At 36.0% G+C, this 19586-nt stretch overlaps 1 long non-coding RNA gene and 1 pseudogene across 1 annotated transcript; both read right to left on the reverse strand.

The window, feature by feature from the left end:
• Window positions 1-7304: 7304 nt before the first annotated feature.
• On the reverse strand, window positions 7305-7911 carry LOC149555408 (uncharacterized). Its single transcript, XR_016364481.1, has 3 exons — window positions 7775-7911; window positions 7609-7674; window positions 7305-7522 (listed from the first exon to the last, which is right to left on the reverse strand). It is a non-coding gene; the product is annotated as an uncharacterized LOC149555408 (long non-coding RNA).
• Window positions 7912-10216: 2305 nt separating this feature from the next.
• Window positions 10217-13179, reverse strand: LOC149555409 (putative receptor-like protein kinase At1g11050 pseudogene; annotated as a pseudogene).
• Between the last annotated feature and the right edge of the window lie 6407 nt (window positions 13180-19586).

Here is a 19586-nt window from a genome sequence, read left to right on the forward strand (position 1 = left end):
TGGCAGATTTGATGTTGAAATAGCTTAACAAGAACATGGAAAGTATTGGGACTTCAAAGAATAATCTGTGTAAATTTGGTTCTTTGTTAACGTGTTTGTTCTTTTATGTGCAAAATTTTTTTCCATCAAAAGGATCAATGGTATGGAAAAAGGATACTCCAATTTTGTACCAAATCAATGAGTTTATTGCAGAAATGGGTGAAAATTTTGACAGTATTATGGACAACTATTTTGAAGTTTTCAAGGAGAAAATGAATAATAGGTTTCAGATTCCACCTAAACTTGTTGAAGACTACAAGGATGATGTTTTTTTCATGGTTGATCGTGATAGGGTATATATTTAGGCAGTTAGGCCTAGAATTGTATAGGTAAAACCTCTTCCCTATGAGGTTAATATTGATGAAACTAAAGAAATAATTGAATCCTTGGTGAATGAGCTAGAAGATCCAAAGTTATCCATCTTTGGAACATATGATGATGCAAAGGCCAGAATAGAGCTTGAGATCAAGCTACCTCAGGTGGTAAGTAAAGGTAAGAGGAAGATAGCAAAGTTGAAAACTGCAAGTGCTCCTCTTATGCTTATCGAGGGTAAAGGAGAATCTAAAGAAGAATCCAAAGATGAAGAGTAGGAATCTGAAAAGGAGGAAGAGCCTATAAGAAAGAAAGGCAAGCTGATTATCACCAAGCCACCCAAGGCCTCTACAACTGTGTTCATAAGAAGATCCAAGAGAAAAGGAGGTAGTGAAGTTGTGTTTAGTAAGCCCCCACTCACCTTCCAAGAAAGATTGAATCAATTAGAAGAAGGTGCAGGTATCAAAAATTTCAAAGCTTTAAAGTATGAAACAAGAATTGATGCAGAGAAGATGCAAATTTAGGAGCTAGTGCTAACAAAGATGGGAAAAATGGAAATATTCCCCAGATGAAATTGCCTCTCAGATTTTAGATGAGTTGTTAGCAAGGTTGAAATCAAGATGGGAATCAGCTGTGCAAACAACAAAGGACATATTTGAACAATCTTTGAGATAGTTGCTACCAAATCTTACCAATGTTGAGGTTAAAGAAGTAATGAAGGTTAATGAAGGTTAGATGATGATTAGATTTCATACTTGTTTGATTTTGGTGAAAGATATTGAGAATGTATTTAAGGATGCCATAGCCATGTGGAAAAATGTTTATCATATGCACAAGCCTAGTGAGGATCTAGTGGAAATAAATGATGATGATAATGACAAGGATGAATTCAATGAAGAAGATAATACATCTTGTGTCACTATTGATGTTGAGGACTATCAGGCAGTGATGAACGATGGTGAAGAAGAGAAGGAGGAAGAAGCTGATGAGGAAGACAAGGATGGAGAAGAAGAAGAGAATGATCCAGTAAGGATAGTTGCACAAGTCATAGCCTCCCTTCCTCATTCTCCACCAAAGACTGCTACATCATCTGGCATGGAGACAACTTCAGCAAGTGTGATTCCAACTACAACAGCTACATCATCTACTCAATAACTATTTGCTACTTCTCAACTCAAGGTATCAATATTGGAAGTGTCTACCACTTCATCCACCGAGCTACAAACCTCCTCTTCTTTAGCCCTCGAGTTAGGGGACCATCAATGTGTATAGCATCTAGTTCTACAATTTTGTCTACTTCAATTTTGTATGCTCTTGTATGTACTTCATTTGTAAATAGTTCTACTAGTGCTCCTAGTGTATGTACTTTAGTCAGTGTTCCACCTGTTATCACTTCAATTTTGGATAGCACTTTAGTTTTGGATTTTGTTAGCGCTCCTGTCAGTATTCCTCCAGTAGGCCCTATTCAAGTTTTTACAGCAAGCCCTACTATTTCTACAATTGTTTCTATTTCCAAGGCAGTAATGTTAGAAGTAGAACCAAGGACACCCCTAGAACTTCTGCTTACTAGAAAAGAAATTGATGAAGATATAGATCTAGACAAAGAGATTATAATTCCTAAGTTGGACCTTGACAACACCACTATGGATCAAATGAGATTGTTTAGCCAACTTCTAGAATAGAAAGCCAGATAGAAGTAGCTTAGAGAGGAAAGGGATAGAGAATTCAAGATAATTGAGTGTGCAAAGAATATTTTGACAGAGGCTATAGGGGTAGATGTTGATTCATCTCAACATATTTTATTACAGTTGGAGGAAGTAGTGAATAAATTCAATGAGGACTCTATTGGTCAAGAAAAAGTGATTGAAAAAGCTGAGAAAAAGTTTGACAATAAGGTGCTTGAGCACATTGTTATTAATCGGGTAGAGCTTTCCTCAATTTTGGCTAATCTTGAAAATTCTTTTACAAATGTAACATCTCTTTTTTCCAAACTTTGTGATGTTACCAAGTATATAAAGGAAATAAAGGGAAAATTGAATAAAATTGATGAGGATCTAAAAGCCAGTGCCCAAAAGTTGTAGCTTGACCCCAGTTCAAGCTCTACATATCACATAAAGGTCAAATTTTTGTTAGACATGCAGGCTGAATTGTTGAGAGAGGAAGCAAGGATCAGAGCTACATTAATAGACATCCAAAACATGATCCTACTAATCATGGATATAATGCAGAAACATAATATATATTCAAAAACATTGATCCATGATAACAATTTTTCAATTGTAGACCATATGATTGAACTTTCAGCAGAAATTCAAGTGGCAATTCACACCTACAAATTTTTTTCAAGAGAACTGGGATAAGACATTAGCTCTTATTCTCAAGGTACATTCTAAATTTCTCTCACATTTTAGTTCTCTATATAAGTATGGTGTGAATAAATGTTTGGCATTATTGTCAAAAAGGGGGAGAGAAAGAGATATTTGTGGAGACATATGTACAAAAGAGAGACTTATAGTATGTTACTATGCCTTATATAATATGTACACTTTATGGTGGAGATATGTGCAAATGTATATACAGTAGAATTACAAAGACAAATTTTGAAAAATAAAAAATCAACATGTCACTATACATATATTTTTGGCTAATAAGTGTTTTTGTCACTAATGCCAAAGGGGGAGATTGTTGGCATTAAGTTATGTTTGTCATTAGTGACAACACTTATTCATAATTCCAAAGGTTACCGAGTGAAAATAGTTATTGTGCAGTCCAACAGTTTAGACCGAGTAGATAGAGGTTACCGAGCTTTGTAGTATTTACCGAGTCATCAATTATTGAGATGTGAAGCCAGTATCAACCGAGTGATGGGATGAGCAGTGTTTACTGAGTGCAAGCAAGGTAAACATAGTATTCATTTCTTACCAAGTTACACTATATCTACTGAGTCTCCAATGTTCACTGAGTTCAAAGCTACGTTGAGTGACTAGTATGGACCGAGCCTCTACTTCTACCAAATGCATGACAATGCCCAGTAATGCAGTGGACGTCGAGTATCAAAAGGTCACCAAGTCAGCTATTTAGAACTCTGAGTTTCTACATTTGGGCCGACTCAGTAATATTTGTATCAACTTGCATTTTGGCCAACCTTGTTAATATGAGAATTGAAATGTTATATATGTAATATTTATATCATACCTAATGTATGTATGGATGATATGAAGTAATGTTTTGAGAAGAGTGAATGTGAATTAGCAGCAGAGCAAAGTATTCAGCAAGGTCTATAAGGAGTAATCAAGTAACATCTATCACAAGAAGTGATCAACATTTCAAGGATCTAATCAGCAATGAAGTTGTAAGTCAGATCTATTGTTTCATCCTAATAGGTGAATCAGATTTAAATCGTTTAATAGGGTAGACTTAACAACCTTTTATCTAAATCTCCTAAACGAGTGCATACTTCGTTGTATGTTTGTAAAACCTCTAACAAGGTGGATCTAGCAATCCTAATTGCTCCTAATAGGGCAGATCATTAGAAGTGATCATTTTAAGCCTTGACAGGCCAATTTTATTTTGCAATATTGAAGTTTTGTGGGTATTGTTGGTCATTTTTGCCTTCCTGCCAGAATCACTACATTTGAATTTGACGTAGTAACGTTCACAATTTTTAAATATTCAAATATTCAAAAGGCACACAAAATACTCTATGCTTAACCTTATATATTTATTTCCCTGAGCATTTTAATGTTTTTACGAGCCCGCAAGCCCTCATCGTCAGATCGAGATAGATCAACGGTTGGTGCTATCTCATTATGGGAAGTTGCACGATTGTTTTGCCATAGCGACATAGCACCTTTGGTTGTGTGGCTGGTGGGTCCTCCCTTTTTCCTTGTTGTTTCTCTGGTGCCGAGTTTTGATAGATCCCCGGAGGGCGCTATGGCACTATCAAAAAATCTATGTTTCTTGCCCTTAGCGACATAGCGCCCAAACGAAAAGTGATACTGCGTGATGGGGACACAACCCAAGCATAGAATGGACACAACAGGAAAAGGGAAATTGTATTAACTGTGAAAATAAGCTAGTACATTCAGTATAGAGAAAATAGACTTCATAACATGCCCTATGGGCTTACAATAACATAAATCTGGAGATAATTTCTCCTTTTAGTACCTCCTCTCAAACTCCACTTCGAACTGCCTTTTACAATGCCATAAATATCCTTAAATAGACCTTGGAGGGTTAAGGACTTGGAATACATTCTAGAAAGTGCTAGTAGGCATCCACCAACCAAGTAGAAGGCTCCAAAAGCCGTGTTAGAAGTTGATGCAAATCTAGAAGAATCCAAAAATGGTAACCGAACTTTCGGGAGGCATAACTTTTGAACCGTAGCTCTGATTGATGAACCGTTTACATTTTCAGAAAGCTCTCGAAGTGCTCTATAGCCCTATGGACCAACTTTGCTTGTCCCCCATTTTTTGGCCCTTTTTGAAGTCATTTAATGCCCCTAACCTAACTTTGAAGCATTCTTAAGAGGTCTCCAAAACCCAAAAAACTACGATAACTTTCAAACCGTGGGGCCTTTTGACCTGATTCTTTTTCTGGAATGCTCTAAATTAAAATTACATTCATCTAGCCAATTTACACCTCCTAGTTCACCAAAATAATGGCTCAATTACATACTCCTATTTTTTTGGCATTTACACATTTCCCAAGGTGTTCAAATACTCTATTCTAGAACATTGATAGTGGAACTATGAGAGTTGAAACTTTTATTTGACCCAAATGGGTATCCAGAAATGAAAACACATGAAATAGAAACTAAGTCTAAGTACATTTATTTTTTGGGTGACACAAGATTTCCCTTATACCTTTGGATGCTCCTGCATCACTACGGCAACATCAAAAGGAAGGTGGGTCCCAAATATGCCCTGTCAGATATCAGTGATGAAATTTGGCACACATTGGTAGTTGGTTAATTTTTTCATTGGCTAAGGTATGACTGTGTAGAATGAGGGTCCTGCTTCCCTTGGCGGGCCGCAAACAAGGACTTGTCAGATAGGTTGGCACATGGCCAATTTCTTATTGGTTGGTATAGTCATAGGTTGGATCCATCTTGCTCACCACCAAATCTCAGAAAATCAATGGTGGGTGCTATCTCGCTATGGAAAGCTACAAAGATATTACCCATAGCGACATAGCACCTCGGCGACACGTGGCAGTGTGGGGCCAAGTATTATGAAATTGTCGGTTGGTGCCAATTAGGATCATGGGGTCAGGCCAGGTCATGCCAAGATGAAGATGCCAGGTGTGCTGAGTGGTTCATGGGCCCAGGTTTTCAAGTTTTTTCTAAGGGAGATAGCATCGTAATAGGGCGAGTCTTCACGATCGTCAAATCAGCCTGGATCCATGGTGGGTGCTATCTTCCTATGGGAAATTGCTTGGAGGATATGCATAGTGACATAGCATGTCAATGACATGTGTCCCGGTGGCTCAAGCAACATTGATAGTTGATGACAGCGGTTAAAATAATTTCCACAGTCAGGGTTTTACCAAGACCACCATGGTCAGGGTTAAGTTGGCGCAGTTAGTAAAGAAAGATTGGTCAACCTCGGGAAGGCCTTGTGGGGTGGCAAAATGAAAAAGGATTGATGGTCCACGTGACTTATCTCAGTACCAGGGTTATGTTGACCTACTGCCCACACTGGTTCATGAACTAGGAATGGGGAATATCGAGGTTTTTTGCATAATCTGATCTTATGATCGATTTCAACCATCCTGGAGTAAATGCAAAACAAAGAAGAACACTCCACCCCTCCGATCCAATCCATCTACCTGGTCAGAATGGCTTAATGGCACCATTTTTGTCCTGTCAAGGCATTATTTGACATAGAAGATTAGATATCATTGCATCTGGATCCGTATCCAAATTAGATTTTTTCCATGATTGTTCTCTGCAGGACTTAATGGTAGGTTGTTGTGAAGTAATTACAGTTGGAGGACATCCTAGTTATGCCTAAGCTATGAAGGAAAAATTTTATGAATTGTGTAAGGGTCGACCTTTCTCTGTTTTCTCTGTTATCGCTCTACAGATTCTCAGTGTAAATTCCTCTGTGCCTCTGAACTACATGATTTTCTGCCTTATCTCTTTTAGCCATTGGTATGAAAGTGCAAGAACTCTTTGCCTCTTACTGGTGTTTTGCAGAGATCTATGATCTACATGACTGTATCTCCTTGGCCTATGAATGATAATATAAGTGAATCTCTCTTTCCTTGCATCATTCATCTTGGTCTTCTGATTTGCATGTGATTATTAGATTAAAGCAAGTATGAATGTGTATATCCTTAGTTTCATTCTGGCTCAATAGTGCATATATGGGCAGAGTTTGGTCTGAACACTCTATTTTGGTGCATTGCCTCCCTAGATTAGAATAGGTAGATTTTCTTTCTATGCATTCTTTCTCCCTTTTCCTTTCTAAGAGTAGTTCGGTGCGCCCTTATAGTAAGAGGAAGCCGACCTTCTTCGGAGACTAAACCTCACAGTTCAAGTCCCACTGCTTGGAGGTTGTTTCCATGTTTCACTAGGTTGTCCTCATGTATAGGCTCTAGACAAGGGTGCAAACCTCAGTGACAACAGGTATCATCCCCACCCTAGTTTTACTTTCTATTTGGAAGGTTTTGGGTTACCAAATATTGTGTTCATGTGCTATGAATGATTATCTTTCAGTTTCTCATGCATGTAGTAGTTTAGATCAATTAATGGTGAATGGATTATGTTGATTAAGTGTTGATCTGTTAAATATTTTGAGGTTACTTATTCACCCCTCCCCTTTCAATAACCTAGCTAGTCTTGATTATTTTCAACACATATATTAACCAATAATGTCATAAGTCTAATAATGGCATGCATCAAATAAATGTCATACATCAAATATAAAATGTCATATATACATCAAATGTATATCGAATATGTCCACTGACATAAAATCCAACATATATGTCTATTGATGCCTATACATGTACATGTCTATCAACTATATCTTCTCCTTCCCATGAGGAGAAGGAAACAAATCTCTAGAGGCCTTGGGTCGTCGTGTGGAGGGAGATGGTGGCGATGATGGGGTCTTCCTCATACGCTCACAAGTGTCCTCTTGTTGAGGCTCTTCTCTAACTTGAGCTGATACAAACAAAGTAGATATGAATCAATAATTATTATACATTGAAATCAAATATATGTACACACAAAATTAGTTATTTTCTTACCACCATCATATAGTCGCTCTGCAAGTCCACCTCGAAGGCTCATGGACGATTGGGTGTGACAAGACCCTACAACAATTGAATCAATATAATCACTTATAAATAACATTAGAAATTTCGATACTAACTATTATAAACAACAACTAAAACCAAAAAAATTCTTTCATACCTCAGTGAATGGCTATGAACTAGCCATAGTTAGAACCACTCCATGATCGATGGACTGCCAAAGATGAGAAGTCTCTGATGTCAAGAGTTGCATGTCATACAATAAACATTAAATGTAACATGAAACATGAAACAAATATAATCAAATGAATTAAATTAACATGAAACAAATGTACCTCTCGGAAGCTTGTGTCACATCTAGGCACATGCATAAATTTTTTTGTTAATCATTCATATGATTACTTAATAAATATATGTATTCATTTAAATGATTAAATCGATACATACCTCTAGACTTGTCGAGGGGACGAAAAATGGGGCTAGGGGATCACTACTAGGGCCGCCAACACTTTGACCTTGAATTTTGAACAATGTCAATACATGCTAATTAATTAGTCATTCACTATACATATGAAATGTGATCAAATTCTAGCTCATCATCTGCACCATCTTCAACATGACTGCCAAATGTGCATAAGGATCCACATGATGTGCACATGTGACCGTGATGTGTAGAAGGCTCCTTCTCAACTAATGGACTCATGCAATGAATGAGGATCTGCATCAAAGCTCTAATAGTCCCTAGAGTGTTGGCCTCTACATGTTCCTTCACAACTGAAGGAATAGTCACATCCTCACCCTGTGGCTTGACTACAGGTGCCCTAACGACATTAGGGTCACGACGTGCCCCCGGTCTCTCAAATGATGACCTCCTACCTCTACCTTGAGAGTCTAATATATCAAAATAATTGGGGATCTCCCTAAGGACAAACTCACAATACAATTTCCTTAAGAAATACATGGGGACCTCATGATTATTGCAAGGAGGGGCATCAAAAACCATCCACCATCTATCCCAAAAATTATTTCTAATAGCATCGTGTATGCACTAATGGATGGGGAACCATTTAGTACCCTCTCTAATAGTATCTTGTTCATCAGGATTTCTAAATAATGCACATATTCTACCTTTTGTTATATCTTTTTCTTTAACATCTTGATATGATAATTTATTTGCATAATATCTTTTTTGTTCTTCCCTCTTAACCCACCAAATATCTAACTGACCACTAACAGAAGCTATGTGGGTCTTAATGGATTTGAGGGATGATGTCAATTGAGCTCTCATTGGATTGGTTTGTCCACATTGTTTCAAGCGACCAATGAGTCCTTCTAATTCAATTTTGCTTGTTTCTATTTCATTTATTATATTTTCTTGTGTGCCAGGAGGAGGTCTTGCAATTGGTTCAAGTTGTGAAATTTGTTGTTCTTGTTGTGGAGGGTTTTGGTTTTGATCTTCTTGAGGGTTTTGGTTTGGATCTTTTTGGTGATTTGCTAGTTCATTATTGACATTTCCTAATAAGAAATCAATTGAAATCTAAATAAATAAACAAATTTAAAGAAAAATTGAAAAAAAAACTTACAAAACAATATAAAAAATATATAAAACAATGCAAAAAGAAAGTTAGGTAACATATGGCGTGCTCGTGATCTCGAACTTTGACGACAAGGAGGCATATTGGCAAGGTGGGTGGCAGAAAACTTGTTTTGTTGCAATCCGTGTACGCATTGTAGCAAGGAGAAGTAGCAAAAAAGAGTTAAAATACCTGCAGCCCATTTATAAAAAAATAGATTTTTTTAAGCGCGTATGTGCTATAGCCCATTTTTTTTTTAAAAAGGTTTTTTTAAAGCGCGTATGCGCTATGGCTCAGGTTACCCAAGCCATAGTGCGTACACGCTATTGAAAATTAGAAAAAATAAAAATGGTATCACCTTTTTGGCACCACAACTTGGTGCACTTACCCTCCATCACCAAAAGGATGCTCAGGATCCACTCCACCCTAGAAACTCCCAGATGAGGTCAAAACAAGTTGCAGATTTGAGCAAATCCTTGAGATTCGGCCCGTCTCTTAAAGGTCATTCCCGCCCATTTAAATTCAAACACTTGGAGAGCAGAAAAAATGCGAAAAAGTTGCAGAGCTATTTCCCTTGTTGTATGGTTTTGACTGTTGTTAATATCAAAAACATTAAAAAATATATCCACTTTTGAATTACTATAGCTCAACCATGCTTAACCAAAAAGTTTCGCCTACAATAACATCAACTTAACTTTCTACCTTAATGTACATGATTTTTACCAAATATTATGTCCAATTAACCATACATAATAAAACCACTTAAAGTCATTCATTTTTATATAATTAATATTTTAACAATACATCAAATTATAAAATATTTAATCAGATCAATCATAAAATTTATCACTGAACAATAATTTCCATCAACTTAGCTCTCATAACCATAAACATCTACTTATTATTTCTTCTTATTATAATTCTTACACTGTCCTGTATACATCAACTTCTGCGTACTTTACATATTCTCATTTTTCACATAAGATATTTGAATAAACTTGAGAATGAAACAAAGGCCCAATTCCTCATTTGACTCAGGAAGATTGATTGTATTATAATAAATTAGTTAGCAAAAAATCACTGTTTTACAGGCATGAGTGCCAGGCTCGGTCAAGTCAAATTGCGTCGGAATCATTTTTATATCAGTAGAAACAGTTATTCGTGGGGGATTAGTTTCGTTTTAGATCGTACAGGTGTTTAAGATTTGAGCTGTTCCAGGGTTTATGGATACTGTTCAGATGTTTATTTTCAGATAGTTTTCTTCAGTCCTGTTAATATAAACAATGAAGTGTGCTTTTTCCATTTACAATTCCACCCACCAAAGGGCGCCAATTTTTTTTCCATAACAGAAACAAAAATCTGTTCAAAATAGTAATGAAAGATAAAACTGTCTACCTGGGCAATTTTGTTTGGGAAACAGGCGAGTAAGTATAACTTCCAGGACTCCTAAACGAGCTATTCCCATACTCAACAGACTGGTGCGTGAGGGGCAATGGCCGGTCTGGAATGTGAGGAATTTCTGTATCTCCTTCCAACATCTTAATAACCTCAACAGTGGTAGGCCTGAAAGCCACCATAACATGCGCACACATTATTCCCAAAAGAACAAATCTTTCCATGATACTTGCAGGCCCAGTTCCTCTCATCCCCTGCTCCACCACTTCAATTGTTCTGCCCGCTTTCACAAGATTCCACGCCCAATCCGTCACCAGATAATCAGAAGTATTCTCCACAGAAGTATCCAGAGCTTTTCTGCCGCTCATTAACTCTAACAAAACGACACCAAAACTATAAACATCACTTTTTTATGTCAATTGCCCGTACAGAGCATACTCAGGAGCCAGGTAGCCACGAGTGCCCGCAACTCTTGTGGTCAGATGAGACTCCCCTTCCACGCTCATTCTCGCCAGTCCAAAATCACAGACATAAGCATTCATTTGATCATCCAGCACAATATTCGTCGCCTTAACGTCTCTGTGATAAATTGCAGGCTGAAGGCCATAGTGCAAATAAGCCAAACCCTTGGCTATTCCGAGCACAATATGTTTCCTCTGCGGCCAAGTCAGCGGTGATTTGGATTCTCGCCCAAATATGTGGTCTTCTAAACTGCCGTTCGGCATGAAATCGTGGATCAGAAACCTCTGGTGCCCTTCCGCGTTATCGCTGGCTACACAGCAGCCTCTCAAAGCCACCAGATTTTTGTGCCTAATGTTGTTGATGATCCCCACCTCATTCAAGAAATTCGCGTCTCCTTCTTGAGAACAGTTCTTTATTCTGTTCACGGCGATTACTCCACCGTCTGGAAGGTTTCCCTTGTACACAGTGCCGAATCCGCCCTGGTCGATGAGGTTTCTCCGGCTGAAATTCTCTGTGGCGACCTTAATTTCATTAATGTTGAACCAGATAGCTCCCGTGTTGGGCTTCACCGTGGTCTTCAACAGGCTCCTGTTGCGCACTATGAACCGCCTGTGAACAGCTTCTCTGTTCCTCTTCTCTCGCAGAAAATAAAACGCTAAACCGGCACAAATTCCGACGGAAATCGCTGAAGAGGCGACTGTAGAACAGATGAAAACCAGGTGCCCGCGGTTACTCGAACCCGCGACCTGCAAGGACAAGCCAAAGGTGCAGGCGGCTGTGTTGTCGTTCTTCGAGCCGTAATCGTTAGACAGGCCAGACGCATAAAGAACGGCGAAATTGAAGCACTGGAGAGTTGTCGCGGCCGTGACATATATATTCAACCCTAATATTTTACTCACCACATTCTGCGCGCTCTCTTTGCAGAGATTGCAGGAGGGCAAACTGGTCAAATCCCCTTTGCAGGCCGTGTCGATGGAAGTCGCTCCGAGAAGATCAAGCAAGTCCTTTTTACTCTGTATGCCGCCGCAAAGATTGGGGTTGGATACAAACATGGATGTGTCGTTCAGGCACTGCGAGAGCAAGGCAGGGGAAACAGATGCTGAAGCGACTTTGCTACGGAATGAGATTATACAGGCGTTTGCTGAGGAGTAGTCCGGAAATTCGAAATTTGATGAATCTTCAAGATATTGAGCCAATCCTACACCGAATAAACTTAGCAGCGTCTGGCAGCAATTGGCTTCCCCTGCATCCACAGATTCACAGGAGAATTTTGTCCCACGACATTTGACTGACATAATTGAAATCCGTCGGGCATTTGGCGGCATTTGCCTTCACAATTACGAATAGTAGCACGAACGCCAGCCAAATTAGCTTGCGCATCTTTGCAATTGTCTTTCTACTCTCTGCAATCAAACCTTGGAAGGTGGATGCCTGATCTAAAGTCAAGAACGGGAAAATAGAAAGACTTCAGAAACGATTATGTACTCCATTGTCTTTCTACTCTCTGCAATCAAATCTTCAAATTAAAGCTTGGACGGCCGATGCCTGATCTAAAGGTAAGAACAGGAAAATTGCAAGACTTCAGAAGTAATAATGAATTCCATTGAATTTCTACTCTCTGTAATCAAACCCTGAAAGTAAAGCTTGGAAGGCGGATGCCTGATCTAAAGGCAAGAACAGGAAAATAGAAAGACTAAAGATATAATTATTTATGAATTCCATTGAATTTCTGCTATCTGTAATTTCAACCCCTCAAAGAAAGACTGGAGGGCGGCTGTCTGGTCGAAAGTAAGAACGCGAAAATTGAAAGATTTTGACAAGTAATTATGAATTCCACTCTTCTGTTAAACTCTTCGTCGGGGTCAAAGATGATATTCAACGGACATTTGAGATTACTCTTTGTAATTACTCCGAAGAGTTGAAAAGAATATGAGAAGTGAGAAGACCATAAATGTAATTCAGATCTCAATCTCAAATCCTTCCAATGGCTTCAACGTTTACCTAACCAACGATTTAGCAAGAATACATTGGCGTGAATTGACAGAATTGGAATAAAGAAGCTGGAGATTAAAAGCCAGTAACAGACGAATCGAGAGTAGTAAAATTTGCTCGGCTTAAGATTTCGATTCTGTCAAGTGACGCTACAGAGGACTGTGTCACAGGCTGTGGGAAGAAGAATGGTCTCTGCGTTAAGTTATGTAAGTGGAGTGAATACTCTCGGTGTAGTCAATGGACATTCCCTTTTATGGAGTGAATCCCTTTTATGGTTCTTTAAAAAAAAATTGTATGGATAAATTTACAAAGGAGGTAAGTTAATCAAAATCATCACACAATTTAATAATAATAATAATAATAATAATAAATATTACAGAGTTCTTATAATAGAATAAAAGTTGAATTAGAATACTGTACATAAATCAACATTATTGTTGTTTAGAAATTCGTTGATTTGATCTTGAATTTATAGCAGTCAATTCATGATTCTATATATTATGAATATTAAAAAGAATTTTATTACATTTATGTTAGATAAATGTTGTAATGTTGTAGCTCATGAAAATAAAAAATAACCTAAAAATATATGTATAAAGTCTTAGAATACCATTCATTTTAAAACATTTGACTTCTCAAAGATTTTTTTAAATCACTTGTCTTATCATGACTATTGTATATTGTACTATTTTTCATTATGATCACAAAGATGAGCTTAGACTATCCTCCCACAAAAATATATAGTTGACCAATTCTAAAGATCGAAAACATCATAGATTTAATTAATAGATGGAGATATTTTAATCTCTACTAATTTTTTCTCCACTTCATATATTTATTTAGTCATTTCAATTCATTGAATTTTTTTTTCATCACCTCATTGGGTTTCAATTATATTATGTACATTCTTATATATTCACTATTTGCATGTCATTAACTCCATTCACAATTACGTATAAATTCATTCATTGTCTCCAAAGGTGTACCTTACATCAATCGTGAAGTATCTTGAGATTGCTCTTAATAGGTTTGCAATGAACAATAATTTATATTTTAAATTTTTACATTTCCATCTTTTTCTAGTAGCCATTTTTTAAGGGACAAAGAATTGTATATCAGTTATGTTCTTGTTTACTCACGATATCTTCAACCATTCAATCTTCATAAAGTTGGTTCATCCAAAGGGCTGACCTAAGAGAACTTGATTGTTGTGATCAAATCCTCTTCACGCAAGTGCTTCTAATTGTAAAAATGACCTCCACAATTCCAAATGAAGAGATGGTGAAGTTAAGTGGATCTACTATTGTAAGATAGTGTTAGTTGAAATCTACAAAATATTGATCAATTGCATATAGATGTTTAGATACAAGTCCACATAACATATGGAATTAGTTTGTTAGACTATAAAAGTAACCCAGTTTAATTTTTATTACTATATTTATTACAAATACACAAAAAAATTTCTTAATTATGATAAAAATATATATATATATATGATGAAAACAATATACAACTATTTATTAACCATCAATATAAACTAATCAATTTTATTATTATTTCTAAGTTTCAAATTAAATTGTATTAACTAACATTTCTTTAAAAATTAATTTGATTTATCATCTTATTATTATGAAAAAAAAAAACCAATTTATTACTTTAAATTCTAAAATAAGTCATTTTACACTTATATGAAAAATCCTATGATGGCTTTTATTCATTACTTTAAACAGTGTAACTGCTCGAGTTCAAATAAAATTTTAATCATTAAAATATAGTAAATTTTCAAATAAATATTAGAAAATATGATTTGATTTATTTAATTCTTATATATTGTATATTCAAGTTCACTTTTTATTTTTTATCATGACAATATTTTCACTGTTATTTTCCAAAAATAAATCTACAATCTGATAGGGTCTTTATTTCTTAAGTGTTTTTTAATTTGAAATAATAGAAAAGAGTACAAATAAAAACAACAAATATTGCAACATTATAAACAGTATACATAATTTCTTTTAATACAATTTATAAGTGTTATAATTTTGTAACATAATTCCCAGAAGATAAAAAAAACCTGATTGGACTCAATGATATTCATTATTTGTTTCTAAATTCTATTTTATGGTCATCCACTTGCAAAGACGGGAAACACCCAATTTTTTTAATTTTAATATAATATGGTTCCTATTACCTAAACTTGCCAACCACCCCAACATGGAAGCTGATTATTATTTTTTAATTCCTTGAGGATGACTATTTTGCACCAAAAACAATTCAGAAAAGTTTTACTAATTTCTAATAAACGACCTGTTATTCTTGATCAGCCTGTTATTTTTAATAAACAACCTGTTTATTAATTTCTAATAAATAGCTTGTTATTCTGCTAGTTATGCAACTGGCAAAAGGCAACAACTAATACAATTTTTTTTTGAATATATATTGATTGGGTCACATGATGGTAGACGTGATGTTTCTACAAGGTATAACTAGCTTTTATATATATATTACAACGAGAGTAATTGTTCTCGAGGCGCCTATTTTTATTTAATCCCAAGATTATTTTAATCAAAATTGGGATTTATGAAAATAAAAATAGGCACCTACGGAATGATTACTGTCAACGTTATATATATATATATATATATATATATATATATATATATATATATATATATATATATATATATATATATATATATATAAGCTAGTGGCAGTCACGGTGCAATAAGAAAAACATTTGCTTTCTATTTATATTTTGATAAGGTTATTATTAAATTGTTAATTAATTTTAATTAGAGTTGTATAAAGTTACTATAAAATTATGCTTCAAATTTTCTTAAAAAATATAATTTATGGAGTTTAAGTTAGATTTTAAAAAGTAAATTTTTTTTGGCATATTGTAATGTAAAATGTTATAGTCAAACATAGATATATGGTTAGGGACAAAGTTACCATTACAGTTAATGTTAACCTTAGGGATAGAACAAGGGTTATGGTTAGCATTATGGTTAGGGTTGGAGTTAGTGTTAGGGTTAGAGTTATGGTTAAGGTTAGGGTTAGAGTTATGGTTATGGTTATTGTTAGAGTTATGGTTAAGGTTCAGACTAGAGTTACGTTTATGGTTAAGGTTAGGGTTAGAGTTATGGTCATGGTTAAGGTTAGGGTTAGAGTTATGGTTATGGTTAGGGTTAGTGTTATAGTAAAGCTAGGGTTAGGGTTTGAGTCAGGGTTAAGGTTAGAGTCAAGGTTAGGGTTTGAGTCAGGATTAAAGTTAGGGTTAGGGTTAGGGTTAGAGTCTAATTATGGTAGAGTTAGATTTAGGGTTAGAGTTAGGGGTTAGAGTTATGCTCATGGTTAAGGTTAGGGTTAGAGTTATGGTTAGGGTTATGGTTAGGGTTAGGGTTATTATAGGGCTTGAGTTATGGTTATTGTAGGGATAGGTTTAGGGTTTGAATCAAGGTTAAGGTTAGATTTAGGATTAGGGTTAGGGTTATGGTTAAAGTCTAATTATGGTAGAGTTAGATTTAGGGATAGAGTTATGTTTATGGTTGAGTTTAGGACTAGAGTTATGCTCATCGTTAAGGTTAGGGTTACGGTTAGGGTTAGAGCTTGAGTGAGGGTTAAGGTTCTAGAGTTACGATTAGGGTTAAGTTTTGAGCTAGGATTAAAGTTAGGGTTAGGGTTATGGTTAGAGTCCAATTATGGTAGAGTTAGATTTAGGGTTAGAGTTAGGGACAAATTAATTTTTATGGTTAAGGTTAGTGCTAAGGTTAGGGTTAGGGTTAGAGTTAGAGTTAAGGTCAGGGTTGAGGTTAGAATTAAGGTTAGGGTTAGTGTTAAGGTTAGGGTTAGGGTTAGGGTTAGAGTTAGAGTTAGGGTTCTTGTTAGGGTTAGGTTTACAATTAGAGCTAGAGTTAGGGTCAAGGTTAGAGTTACACTTAGGGTTAGAGTTAGGGTTAGGGTTAGGTTTAAAATTAGAGTTAGAGTTGGCATTAGGGTAAGGGTTAGAATTAGGGTTACAAATATAGTTAGGATTAGACTTAGAGTTAGGGTGAGGGTTAGAATTAGGGTTAAAAATATAATTAGGGTTAGTGTTAGGGTTAGAATAAGAGTTAGGGTTAGGGTTAGAGATAGAGTTAGAATAAGGGTTGGAGTTAGAGTTAGAGTTAGACTCAAGGTTATATTTAGGGTTAGAAATAAGGTTAGAATTAGAATTAGTGTTAGAGTTAGGGTTAGGGTTAGGGTTAGGGTTATGGTTAGGGTTAGCATTAGGGTTAGGGTTATAATTAGAGTTCGAGTTAAAATTAGAGGTAGTGTTAGTGTTAGTGTTAGTATAAGAATTAGAGTTAGATTTAGGGTTAGAATTGGGGATAGAATTAGGGTTAGGGTTAGGGTTAAGGTTATCATTAGAATCAGAGTTATAGTTAGGGTCCAAGTTAGAGTTAGAGTTAAAGTTAGAGATAGAGTTGTGGTCAAGCTTAGATTAGGGTTAGGGTTAAAGTTACCTAATTAGATTTAGGGTTAGGGTAAGAGTTAGGGTTGCGATTAGGATTAGAATTAGGGTTAGGGTTAGAATTAGAGTTATATATAGTGTTAGGGTTAGGAGTAAGGGTAGGTTTATAGTCAAAGTTAGGGTTTGGGTTGATATTGGGGTTAGGGTTACAAAAAGAGTTAGAGTTAGAGTTAGGGTTAGAATTAGGGGTACAGTTAGAATTAGAGATAAAGTTAGAGTTAGGGTTAGAGTTAGAGGTAGAGTTAGATTTAGGGTAAGAATCACGATTAGAATAAAGGTTAGGATTAGAATTAGCATTAGAGTTAGAGTTAGGGTTAGAATTAATGTTAGGGTTAGGGTAAGAATTAGAGTTAGAGTTATAGTTAGGGTTAGAGTTAGGATCAAAGTTATAGTTAGGGTTAGAATTAGGTTAGGGTTAGAACTAGAATTGGGGTCAGGGTTAGAATTAGAGTTAGAGTTAGGGTTATATAGGTTAGGGTTAGGATTAGGGGTAGAATTAGAGTTACAATTAGAGTTAGAGTTAGAATTAGGGTTAGGGTTAGAATTAGGGTTACAAATATAATTAGTGTTATAGATTGAGTTAGAGTTAGGGTTAGGGTTAGGGCTAGAATTAGGGTTACAAATAAGGTTAAGGTTAGAATTAGGGTTAGGGTTAGGGTTAGATTTAGAGGTAGGATTTGAGCTAGACTTAGAATAAGAATTAGAACAAGAGTTAGAGTTAGAATTAGGGTTATAATTAGGGCTAGGATTATGGTTAGCATAAGGGCTATATTTAGAGTTAGGGTTAGCGTTAGGGTTAGGGTTATAATTAGTGTTAGTTTTAGTCTTAGTGCTAGTTTTAGTGTTAGGCTTAGAATTGGGGATAGAATTGAGGCTAGGGTTAGGGTTAGGGCTAAGGTTAGGGTTAGGGTTAGGGTTAGAATTAGAGTTGGAGTTAGGGATCAAGTTAGAGTTAAAGTTAGAGATAGAGTTGGGGTTAGGGTTAGATTTAAGTTTAGAGTTAGAGTTAGGGTTAGAATTAGGATTGGGTTTATGATTAGAATTGGGGTTAGGATTAGAGTTAGAGTTACATACAGTGTTGGGGTTAGGATTAGCATTATATATAGTGTTAGGATTAGGATTATGGGTAGGATTAGGGTTAGAGTTAGGGCTTGAGCTAGGGTTAGTGTTAGGGTTAGAATTAGAATTAGAGTTAGAGTTATAGTTAGGGTCAGAGTTAGAGTTAGAGTTAGGGTTAGAATTAGGGGTAGGGGTAGGGTTACGGTTAGAGATAGAGTTGGAGTTAGAGTTAGGGTTAGAGTTAGAATATGGGTTAAAATTAGGGTTAGATTTAGGGTTAGAATTAGCATTAGAGTTAGAATTAGAGTTATGATTAGAGTTATAGTAAGGCTTAGGGTTAGGGCTAGAATTAGGGTTAGGGTTAGAATTAGCATTAGATTTAGGATTATAAAGGGTTAAGGTTAATGTTAGGGAGAGAATTAGAGTTAGAGTTAGAGTTGGGGTTAGGGTTAGGGTTAGGGTTAAAATTAGAATTATTTAGTTAGAGTTGGAGTTAGGGTTTGAGTTATTATTGTGGTAAAGGTAATTTTTAGGTTACTAATCATATTATAGCTAATGTTAGTGGTATTATTACACTTTACCTTGGTGTTAGGATGACTGATAGGTTAAATTTTAATGTGGGTTAGTTCTATTATAGTGCCCATGATTAGTGCTATTGTGATACAAGTTATTAACCTTTTTAATAATGTAATCCCTTCCCCCCCCCTCTCTCTCTCTCCCTCTCTCTCTCTCTAACTGAACCCATTAATATCTCCCCCCACAATCTAAATATACCCTCTCTCTCTCTCTAGTCTTTAGATATGCCCCCTAATCTATCTCTCTAATCTCTAGATACACCCACTTATCTTTCTCACCCTACTTTCTAGATACTCCTCCTAATCTCTCTTTCTCTTTATGCTCTCTAGATACACCCCTAATCTCTCTCTCTCTCTCTCTCTCTCTCTCTCTCTCTCTCTCTCTCTCTCTCTCTCTCTCTC

The sequence above is a fragment of the Cupressus sempervirens genome, chromosome 5 (assembly GCF_028749045.1).
Source record: "Cupressus sempervirens isolate cs-2001-9-10 chromosome 5, ASM2874904v1, whole genome shotgun sequence".
Classification (NCBI taxonomy): domain Eukaryota; kingdom Viridiplantae; phylum Streptophyta; class Pinopsida; order Cupressales; family Cupressaceae; genus Cupressus; species Cupressus sempervirens.